Raw genomic sequence first — 11,848 nt, 5'->3', positions numbered from 1 at the left:
GTAGACCAGGCTGGTCTCGAACTCACAGAGATCCACCTGCCTCTGCCTCCCGAGTGCTGGGATTAAAGGCGTGCACCACCATCGCCCTGCTAATAAAACAATTTTTTAATCCAGCCTTGTCAACACCTTGATCTCGTATCTCCAGAGTCAAGAACTTCTGTTTTGGTTGCTCAGCCTGCACTACTTCCTGATGACAGTACTGGTGCCCTGATGGCATTCTTCACTGGAAAAAGGGAACGCAGAAGAGGTGAGTCCAGTGTGGTATATTAGAGAAACTGGATATACCAGTCTGAGGTGCTCTTGAGGCCTCTGACGTCTGAGAGCACACTTCTACAGAAAAGAAGTCTCTTGACTCCCATGAAAGACAGTTTGTACTGGGCATGAGCTCATCAACAGTATAAACCCAAAACTGAACATAATAGTATATAAAAGTTAAGCAATAGGAACCAAGAGATACGAAGCATGGAAAGCAAAAAACAAGTTTAAATATATTTTCATGCCCCAAATGAGTATTGGTGTCATGGAAATAAAGAATTCAATAGGTAGACGGAACACTTTAGACAGAATCAAAACAAAACTCAAGGATTTGGACTGCATCTCAAATAAGTACCAAGTGCTAAAAGAGAATCTCTGAAAGACTGTCTCAGTGGCATAGCCAGCAGAATGAGCAGCTCTAAGATTTTGTAAAGGACTATGAAGAATGAAAGAAGCAAAAAGTCCTATTTGGAGAAAGAACTTTTGATGTTTGTTTTTGAAATGAGGAGTGACAGAAGTCATTCTCAATCTTTAGACATCAAGTCCCATGTAGGACATAACAAAAAGAATATCTACAGATTTAAAAAGATGAAATTTAAGTCATCCACAGAGCCACATCAACAACTGTACCATAAAGCACCAATACTTGCCAAAGGATGATTGAAAACACTAGCGGTTGTGCTACTACATTGAATTACCGTTTACAACTAGAAGTAAAGCAGGGCTATTTCCTGCATTGCCCCCTCCGTGGGCAGTGCATGCATTTTGCAAATGACTTCAGCATTTTCTGGTGGCATAAACAGAACCAGCATTAGCTCTAAACGATCATCCTAAATTCTGTTTGGTTACATGGCCTGGCAATGTGCTCTATACCAACTAGCTCATTTTCCACTTGCCCTCTATTTGGGGAGGGGAATAGTTTATTCTAGTCCCAGTACTAAAATTACCTTCTAGGACTAGAAAGTTTTGTTAGATATTTACTCCATCAGTAGATTACCTGATTTTGGCTTTTTGATGAAAGGGATTTCTAGAGCTAAAACAGAAAAAAAAAATCCCATAGTCTAAAAGACAACAAAACATTAAATTTACAGTCAACTTATTCTTCATTTCTTCAAATTCTGTAATTACTGGGTAGTAGAAGGAATATCCGCCTCCTTTTGGTTTTTATTTAAACTTCTAGGACATCAAAAGAACTACCCAATACCAGCTGAAGACAAACCTTAAAGAGCTATAGAGGTCTTCTATCATATCATATCATATTATAGAGGTATTCTATCATATTATTCTGACCTATTTACATAGCCAGAAATAACCATCTAGCAGAGCTGGCTCTCTCAAGGACAACATCTGATCCCATAAAGAATGAAATCAGTTTTCTCTAACAAACTCTGACATTACTGTATATAGCTGAACATGATCCTTTGTCTTTCCTTGCAAGTGTGGATACCAAAGGAAACAATCTAATGTCTAGTACAAAGATGATTTGCAACTCCACTTAATTATTTCACATCGTCATATAGTAACTTAAAATTTGGTGCAGGGTTTGATTTCTCCATTTAATTTATAGGATGAGACAGCTGATTAGAAGCCACAGTAATGTAATAAACCTTTATAAGAAAACAAAAAATAAGCAAATACCGAGCAGATGTGTTTTAGTTTACTGAAGAACAATGCAGACACGTGACTGTCACTTGGATTATGCTAGTTCAATTAAAAACAGTCGTATATCCCATGTCATCAGATACAGGCAACAGCATGCTATGCAAGTGAGGTGGAACAGCATGCCCTGCATGCCCTGCTCAGCGTAAGGACACCCTGCGGCTGGTCACAGGTGATGGCAGATTCCCAAAACGTTAATTCCACTTTTCCTAAATTTGTTAGTTACTTTACTTCTCAGATTCAAACTTACATTTGAATGGCTTAGCTCTCAATCTGATTAGCATTGCTTCCTATATTCCATTACTCACAAGATGAATTATATAACTGGGAAGGAAGCGCATGAAGCCCAAAACTTAAGCTGTGAGATACATGCAGCTGTCCTGTGTTTCTCTCTGAGATTTGATTCTAAATTAAAGTCAGAATGTGCATCACACTCTTCACTTATAACACTTTTAATTCATTAGAATGGCCCATCTCTCTTAAAATGGAATGAATGGCTCTTAATTCCATAAGAGAAAATTTTATTTTACTCATATATGGCATTTTTCTTTGTAACTACTCAATAGTTTGAACATATGTAATTAGGAAACAAATTCACATCTATGTAAAATTGGATATGAAGTGCATGGTTGAGTCCACGCTGGAAGAAGTCTGAAGAGTAGAAGGCCAGTTCTGTTTCACCAGTGGATCCTAACATGAGGCTCACATTAAGAAAATATTTACAGAGTTCCTAATTTACCAAAATATTCCATTGCTAATAAGTTATGTTATCATGATTACATTTTAGTCAAAAGTACCTAAAATACTTGCCAGGTCATTATGGAAAAGCTGTCAAAGCTAAAAATTACCATGCATTTAATCTGCTAAATGTCATAGTTGATAAAAACAGAACAGAGACAGTGGTATGTTAAGTGTGGGGTGTTTCACTGTGATAATGAATGGCCTATTGCCACTTTGCTTTTCAAATTCTGGGGTTTGTTAACGTGTTGCTTTCTTATCACAAGATATATACACTAGAGATTACACTGTAATACTGAAGAAAGACACTTGACACGTTCTCTTAGCCCGAGAGGAGTTGCTCAATTTTCAAAATGTTGAGAAATAATCAGATCTAGGATCAAAACTACAAGGAAGTTCTGTATCTTTACCACTAGGGCACTTATAACTAAAAATTTAAAAGCCACCTAAATTAACTAATAATTGAGAGAATGTGCAGAAATTGAAGTCTTTAGGCATTGTTGGAAGCAGTGCACAGTGAGCAGGAAGTGTGCAAAATGACAAGGTCACTTTTTTAAAAATGAAAAAACACTAACACCACACAATCCAGAAACTTCAGTTCCAGAAACCACACAATTCAGTTTTAGAATCAGGACACCAAAAGGATTTAAAGCAAGGACTCGAACAAGTATCATGTAAACCATGCTCATAATCAAATTAGTCACAATAGCCTAGAGAAAGAAGCAGAGGAGTGGACAGGCAAGATGCGCCATACAGACAGGCATACCATCTAACCTGAAGGCAGGAAGGGAATTCTGATACACTCAGAGAACAAACGTGCATGATTTCACACACATGGAGTGTCTATGTCTCTGATTTATAGAGACAATCGTAGAATAGTAGTGTTTGTGGGCCATGGAACAGAGGCATGGCGAGTCAGTGTAGAAAGTATCAGGTGAGAAAAAGATACAGTAAAATGCTGGAAATGAATGGGCTGATGGTCACATAATAATGGAAACATGCTTAATGCCACAGAACTGTGCACTTCAACATGGCAAAGTGATAAGTTTTACACTATGCTTCCCCGCAATGAAATCATGAAAAAGAGATTTTAATAGAATTGTTTAACACCAGAAACATAGTTGCAACACTCTTAGGATTTAAGTCATGGATGTCCAAAAAATGTTATCACCAAGGAGATGGCAATGAACTATCTTCTGTCTCCTATACATACACACTCGGCTATAAAATAACTCAGAGAGCTGGGTGTGGAGCCAGCTGGGGCAGTGCTGGCCTTACACGCCAGGACCCCAGGCTTGATTCTCAGCATTCCACAATATCAAGCTTGGTGGTACCCAACTATAGTCCCATCATTCTAGAGGTGGAGGCAAGAGGGTGAGAAGTCCACAGTCATTCTCTGCTACACATCCAGTCCAAGGTCAAAGGCCAACCTGAGATACACAAGACTCCTTGTCACCAGGATCACAAGGATGATCTGAAAAGCCATTGAAAATAAAGGAGCAGGCTGCCACACGGTGATGTGTGAATTGGCCCTTCAACGCTTTCACATCTGGCGTACAATTTGTCCTTCATCATATACATTCTGCTAGCATCCTTTCCCGAAGTAGACCAATTCCATCTTTACTGAAGGAAGAGCCCTCCTGCTAAAAAGTCACAGTGTCAGCACTCACAGCCTCTCTTTTTACTTTGATCTTGTGGTGATGCAAATAGACCCAGAATCTATAGAAGGGGCTGTAACAGGCAACCTTAATCTCATCCAACTCACTTTTAGCATGCTCAGCTTGTAAATTCTGCAATGGTCTTCTAGCTGTCTTCTGAATGAACACTGAGCTGATGAACTTTCAGCTTTGATGTTGATCCTCTAGCCTAACAATCAGAAGTGATCTGTGTCATCAACCTTCTTGTCATCAATTGCAGGCCCAGCACTTCCTATAAGCAACAGATACTAATCTTTGTATTCTTTACAATTGTTTCTGTGATGTGCTTCAGTCCTGAGTTAGGTGTTTTTATGGTGTCTACATGTTTATGTAATTTTTTATCATTACTACTTAGCCCTTTCTTGGGAGTCCTTAGATAGTGCAGGGTCTGTCGCTCAACTACACAGAGTCTTTAGGTTAGATGACTGGAGACTAAAGATAACAGTTAGGGGCAGCGCATAAAATATAAGGCCTATTGAAACTCACTAACCGAGAAGCTCCCAGGAGACATGAGCAAGCTAACGGGGAAGGGCCACAAAGAGTATGCACAAGTCCAACACCATAGCTCAGGAGACCACAGAACCAGTAACAGCCAGACTAGCAGGCTTAGTCTGCATGTACAAGACACTTTGGAGGTCCATCCACACGGAGCTTACACACCAGCAGCTGGGACCACAGACCCAGCGGCAACCACTAGACAAGAGTACGCTCCCCTCCCAGCCACTGCTCCATTCCCCAGGGCTCACAGAAGTGACAGTGATGTTCTGTGGAGACGGCTCAAGCCCTGGCATCGGGAGATTGTATGCTCAGCACTTTAAGGAAGAGTTGACAGCCTGTGGCAGGAAAGCAGGTTCCCTTTCAGAGAACACTAACTAGATACTCCCTGCACTCTTGTGACAGAAGTGGGGGAGGGGGGACTTTATCTGGATATTCCAGTCTTCTCCTGTCCTCGCTGACAAGAGCTTTGTGGATGGAAAGTGTCTTGGCGACATGACACTTGCTGTCCTCTTCGTAAAGATCATATAGATAGTCAGTGTGACAAACCCAGGGGCCATCAGAGTGTGGACAGTTAAAAGAAGCTATAGATTAAAATGACCAAGGTATGTAGGGAAATGAGAAGGGTGTGTTCAGTTCACAGCACACAAGGCATGTAAGGGGGGAGCAGAATCAACAAGCTGTACAGAGAAAAACAGAAGTCGAAGGACCACCAATTTACAGCTAGTGACTTACAGTAGCCAGCTGCAAACAGTTGGTTCTCAGCTCACAGTAAATGACTAGCAATGCCGATTGCTGACAGAGAGCAGAACTTCATGGCTTTCTCTGGGACATAGCTCTGTCTACATCAGTGAAACTTCTAAACTGACATCAAATGAAGGACTGTGAGAACACCCTAGCACAGAGGAAAGGAGACTACTTTAAGCTATTGGAAACAGTAGGAAGATGGTTGCTATGCTTCTCAAGCCAGCTTTATTCTAGATTGGATGGTGCATTTATCTGGATATTTGCATTACAGTCTAGTCAGAATTTTAATCAGAGAAGAAACCAAACACGACTCCCTTAAGGCCATGGAACACGCTTGGAGATGTATAGACAGCATCATATGGAAAGCAAAGAATCTGTGTACTTCCATTGTAAACCATCATTAAACCCAAGTTCTTCCCAATGCCATGGGTTAAGACAACAGAATCTACTCTCTAAATGTGTACTGTAATTAAAACTGGTTAAAAGCTACACTGCGGTCAACAAACACTCCAGGCTGTCTCATTAATCATGTGAAACCACTGCCTTGATATCAGAGCTTTATGGGGCTTTCCAGCGCACAGTTAAATGCAAATTTGCCATCTGCCACACAGTGTTGCTGAGCAATAGATGAACAAGCTGAGAAAACATTTTTATAAGGTCCACAAGGTGAGGCTGTGAATAGAGAGGTGGGGGCCGCAGAGAGGAGCAGAGCGGCTGTGAGAGGAGCAGCTTGGGAGTGGGAGCCTGGAAAGAGGAAGCCTATGCGCTCAAAACTAAACCATGCTGATGTTTCTGCAGTCTGGTGTGTGTACGTGCGCGTGTGCATGCGTGGTGTGTGTGTGTGTGTATGTGTGTGTGTGCGCACGCACACATGCGAACACACTCCTTCTTCCATTCCTTCTTTCATTTAAATAAGATGTGGTTAGGTAAAATTTGTCTAATGACCAGCTAATAAATAACTCAAGATTCCAGGTTATTTATTTCTATTCATGAAAATTCTGTGTTGTCCATCACTAACTCAGAGCATGTAGAAAAATAAGGATCTGTGGACCAACTTTGACCTTATAAATGTTCGACTATCTATGGATGTGCAGACATAACTACTGGGCAACTCCATTTTTTAAATTCTTCCATTTTTAAATATGTTTCTATGATTCTAATTATGCATGTGCACATGTACACATGCATGTGCACAGAGTGCAGGTGCTTGTAGAGGTTGGAGGCATCTGGAACCTTAAAGCCGAAGTCACTGCAGTTGTGTGCTTCCCACCGTGGGTTCTGGAAACCAAATCTAATTCCTTTCCAAGACCAGTAAGAGCTCTTAAGACTTGAGCCATCTCTCCATCATCATGGCTCCATTTTCAAAAGAACACCAGCACGTGGTGGATATTCCACCTAGCTAAGCATCCAGTGACAAAGCCTACTAGTGTAGAGGGTGTAGCTCAGTGGAAGAGCACTGGCCTGACATGTACGAGGCCCCGAGTTAAATCACCTGCATCCCAAAATGGCACAAAGCATGATTTACTAGAGATGCATGTCAGTTCATGGTCTACCCCACACACATTAGAGCTGCAAACACAGACTGAACGGATCACATCAGAGTGAAGAGCTCTATGCTCTTATGTGAAGAACTGCACTCTTGACTTTTGAAGTCAAACTAAAATGAGATGAACACATGTATTTCTCTTACATAAACTAAACTCTATGAAAATGGTACTGGCATTTAGGCACACAAATATGCCATATGAAACTACCATTGTCTGCAGCTTCTAGTACACCTCAAATTCCGATGTGCACTCGGGGATTTGAATTTAGATTTAGTCTTTGGAGGTAACTTGAAAAAATATGTATACTGTAGACATAAATAATGCAGGATAAGAATTAGTCTCATGTCTTACCCTCATCATAGTGGGCAGCTTCTACTTTAGACAGGAGGGAAAGCATCCAAGTGGGATGGGACATGGTACTTTTGATGGTGGCACATGTACTCGGGACTTGAAAGGGGCGAATTCTTAGGCAAATCAGGTGACCAAGAGACAACAGCGAAAGGCTAGACTGTGACAAAGCCAAAACACTCACCTTCATCTCTCTTGATAAGTTATCAAAGGGAAAATGCTATGTGTCACGGACAGCTCTGCATCAAGAGGAGCTATCTTAACTAAAGGAAGGTTTATTACTATCATTAAGGATTCGGGATGTAAGGTTAAAATAAGTAGTCATGTCGATTCATGCATGTTATAGCATTAAAAAAATCAAACATCTTCAGTCAAGCTCAAAGTAACCATGGAACTCACAGTGTTAATATAATCTTACAACTGAATGAGATCCATTTTTTAAAATGCAGGATTCTCTCTTCTTTGTATTAAAGTGTTTCCACACTCTGAAATGATAACACACACACATACAACAGGCATCTTTCCTTACTACATAACTAAAACATATCTAAACACTAACATGGGGCAGCAGCCATCTGTTCAATGGTGTAATTGATGCTTCCACCCACATGGCTGTCAGACAAGTGGCTCAGTGACACTGTTGACAGTTTTGTAAGAGGCATCCCCATACTCCGAGTTACTGTCTATTAGCCAGTGGCTATATTTCCAATGCCAGCCAAGTTGCTGAAGAGTCAGAGACATCTGAAGATGTAATTGATACTATGCGATTTCTTGCTTTATGGCAGTACTTACAGAAGCTGTGGCTATTTGGGTGAGCCTCACAAAATACAATAGTGAAACAGATAATGCTGACATCTACCAGAGATGAACAGCGCTGAGGAGTGGATGATCTGAAACTTAGCCAAGATGGGTTCATGAATTAATAATGACCTGGGAAGTATGATGCTGTGTTTATCTCAAAAGATCCTTTTAACCCAAGTGTGTTATTTTCCATTCAAAACCACAAAACAAATTGCAATGTTAGATGTGTTCCTCTTTAAACACAGCAGCACTCGTGGTTATGGTTTTTGTCAAGATAACAAGCAAAGGGAACACAGGCACAAATGACAGCGCCATGTATCAGACAGCGGGAGAAAGAGGGGGAAATGATGGAGAAGGCAGGGGAAGAGGGACATGGTTTCTCTCTCTGTGTACATCAGTTCCCAAAAGGGAAAGATCGGAGGGCGGCTCTCTGACCACAGTCTACAAAACACTAGAAAACACTGAAAATCAGAGCTTGCAATCCCTTGTCCGAAGAACTCATCATCTCATTGGTAGATGCCAAAGGTAATTATTAATTCCTAGGGAATGTTTATAATATTGTTTATCAATCTAGTCCAAATATGTTTTCTGACTTGCTTATTTACAGAATACTTCATCTCATCTTTAAAAAATACATTTAAAAGAAATCACTTGGCAACAATTTTTTTTCATTAGGAACTCAAAGAAGAGACAGGAGTCATTCTTTAAGAGTGGGAGGTGGAGCCCCCAGGTTGAAGATGGAGCTTCAAGAGGCCTTCACAGGCACCATGCTGTTCTTCCACACCCCTTGCCAAGCATGTTGCTGGTCTGCACTCTAGAAGGAGGTTAGGGAAAGCTGAGCTGTCGCTAACATTCCTGCTTTTCCCTAGAGGTGATGAGGATTAGGTGTTCCTGCCCCAGGGGTCTCTCTAGGAAGAAAAGTGAGATCCGATGTCCAGTAGCCATTGGATCATCTCAGATATCATATTGAGCATCCACCAAAGCACACAGGCTTCCTCCTCCTCTCTTTCTAGACCCCTGTTACAGGGCTTGGTAAGAAGAGAGATCACAGATATCAAATTACCCATCTCTTCCAAGAGTAGGAATCACAGCATCTGTGATCCGCTATAAACACTGTGATCTGAAGGATTAATTTGAGTCCAGATGTCATCATGAGAACAACGAGAGGAGGACAGAAAGTCAAAGCTCAGACATCAGTGTGCACAGTGTGCCCAGCTGGGTTCTACCAAAGGGCATGAAGGGTGCAATGGCGGCAGTCGGGTGTTTACCAAATGGTGCTGCAGTGCCTAAATGCACATAGAAAAAAAATATTGATAAACTGAACTTGACACAAGTGAGACAGACGCACTTCCCCATGACAGTCCACACAAAGACAATAAGAAGCCTAACTCCAGACAGGCAGAAAGCATTGCAAAGCACATATTTGCTAAAAAAATAAAACAAAAACACTAGTGTCTAAAATATGGAAGGATATTTCTGGGTAAGAAGGCTGGCTGGCTCTGTGGAAGACAGTGAGGAGAGTCAGAATAAGAAAAATTGAATTAAATCACAGAGAGAAAGAGAAAGGCAATGGAGGGAGAACTCAAAAACACATGAAGGGAGTAAAAGAATGCTGGGAAGGCTGGAACAGAAATGTCGGAGACCAGGAGGCAGCCTCGCCTCAGCCTCAGCCATGCAAGGCTGAAAAAAGACAGTGCAAGTTTTTCCCAAAAAGGAAAGCAGAGAAAATCTGGGAACCTACAGAAGGATAAGCCCACACCCCTCAGGAGCCCCGTGCAGCTGCAGGACAAACCCACAACCCTTGGAAATGCCATGCAGCTGCAGGACAAGCCCACACCCCTCAGGAGCTCCGTGCAGCTGCAGGACAAGCCCACAAGCCTTGGAAACACCATGCAGCTGCAGGGCTTTGAGTTTGATCCCCCTGGCAAGTGCACCAGAATCAGAGAAAAACCCACACTGTATGATTCAAAGGGCTGTCACTCCAGCCATCTTGACGGAAGCTATTGAGATCACAGAACAACCTCCAGTCTATGAAGGCAGGCAAGCATAGGAGTAGCTTAGAACTAAAGCTCCTACGTGTCCCAAGCTACACATGCACCCCTTTCCTAGCAAATCTCTCAGCATTCTGGGACCTCCACCCACGTGGAACTGCAAGCACACAGCTCTCCCAAGCAAATGGGTCAGGCAGGCTTTCACCTCCCTAGTAACCCTTAGTAAATTCCCATTCTATGGCCAAAACCTTTCAGAAGTGTGATGTAGAACTAGGGGCCGTGGGCTGATCAGCCTGGTTTGGTTCGGGGCGCATGCGTTAAAAGGCAAACTGAGAGAAGTGCCATGGAAATTCTCCAATTTACCATCTTGTGCCTATGCATGACTGAGCATGCAAATGATTAAAATCAGATGGAAACCTGGAGAGGGAAATGCGCATGACCCAAGCCTACTAGTCAAAAGAGAAAACCATGCTCAGTGTGTCTGCCCCCAAGCAACTGACTCCTCCCTCCTCCAGGTCCTACAAAAGGGATCCCTGGGGTTTCAGTACTCACTTAGATGGGGAAATGAATGTGATCTTCCAACCCTAAGCAAGATGCTTTCTCCAACTGACAACTACCCACAAAAGAAAAATTAGTTTTCTGCAATGGAGTCCCATTGGGTATACAAACTATACTGAAGAGCAGACCACGTGCCCAGCAATAGATTGCCAACTCAAAACAAACCTAATGGTATTTTTGGAGTTTTCTGTCTCATAATGTTTTGTCTGGGCACCTTTCACCTTATTGGTCTTTTGATTACATATTATGGTTTCTGGTTTTGTGTTTTATGGGTTGCCTCTGTGTATGCCTATCTCTGTGTATATGGTCCTTGGGCTTTTGTTTTGCTTGTTTTTTTATTTATTTTTCTTTTCTTTTTAGGATTAAAGACATGCACTACCATGTCTGGCAAGAATCAGAATTTTATAAATATAGTATCCTAAAACAGAGAATGCAAAGTACTTAGCTGGAGATAGTTACATTTCTGAGATATGAAAGTCGTGAACTTGAGTCATTCACAAGTTTCTGGGGCTTTAGTTTACCCCGACCATAAAATAAAAAGTTATGGTAACATGGTGTGGTGCCAATGACATAACGCGCTGGAAAATATTTTGTGAGCTGTGAAACTTCAGCGAATAATGTTCTGCAGGTCGCTGTTAAATGTCACCTAGCTGGATCTTCCTAGCTTGGCTCCCAGAAGGCAAGTGAATTAACACTTGCCAAACATTTTGCCCCGTGTGGATTGAACAAAACCCTCTATGTGGAAAGCTGAGCACAGCATTTGCCGTGGCTGCAAGCCTCAAAGACCTGCATACCCATGTCCCCTCCTACAACGTCACAGAGACTGCTCTCAAGAGTGGTTTTATCATCAATTAGAAATGAGGAAAAGAAAGATTGAGAGCTGACTTCCATGGAAAGGGTCACTTGAGTTCTAATGAGTGAAAAGCCCTGTCTGTGGGGTCCCCAGAAAGAAGCAAAGGAAGTCAGGGTATTTTGGTTGGGTATGAAATGTCCCAGAAGGCTTCTGAGTCAA

The sequence above is a fragment of the Microtus ochrogaster genome, linkage group LG1 (assembly GCF_000317375.1).
Source record: "Microtus ochrogaster isolate Prairie Vole_2 linkage group LG1, MicOch1.0, whole genome shotgun sequence".
Lineage (NCBI taxonomy): Eukaryota > Metazoa > Chordata > Mammalia > Rodentia > Cricetidae > Microtus > Microtus ochrogaster.
Note: the sequence above shows the minus strand (reverse complement) of the source record.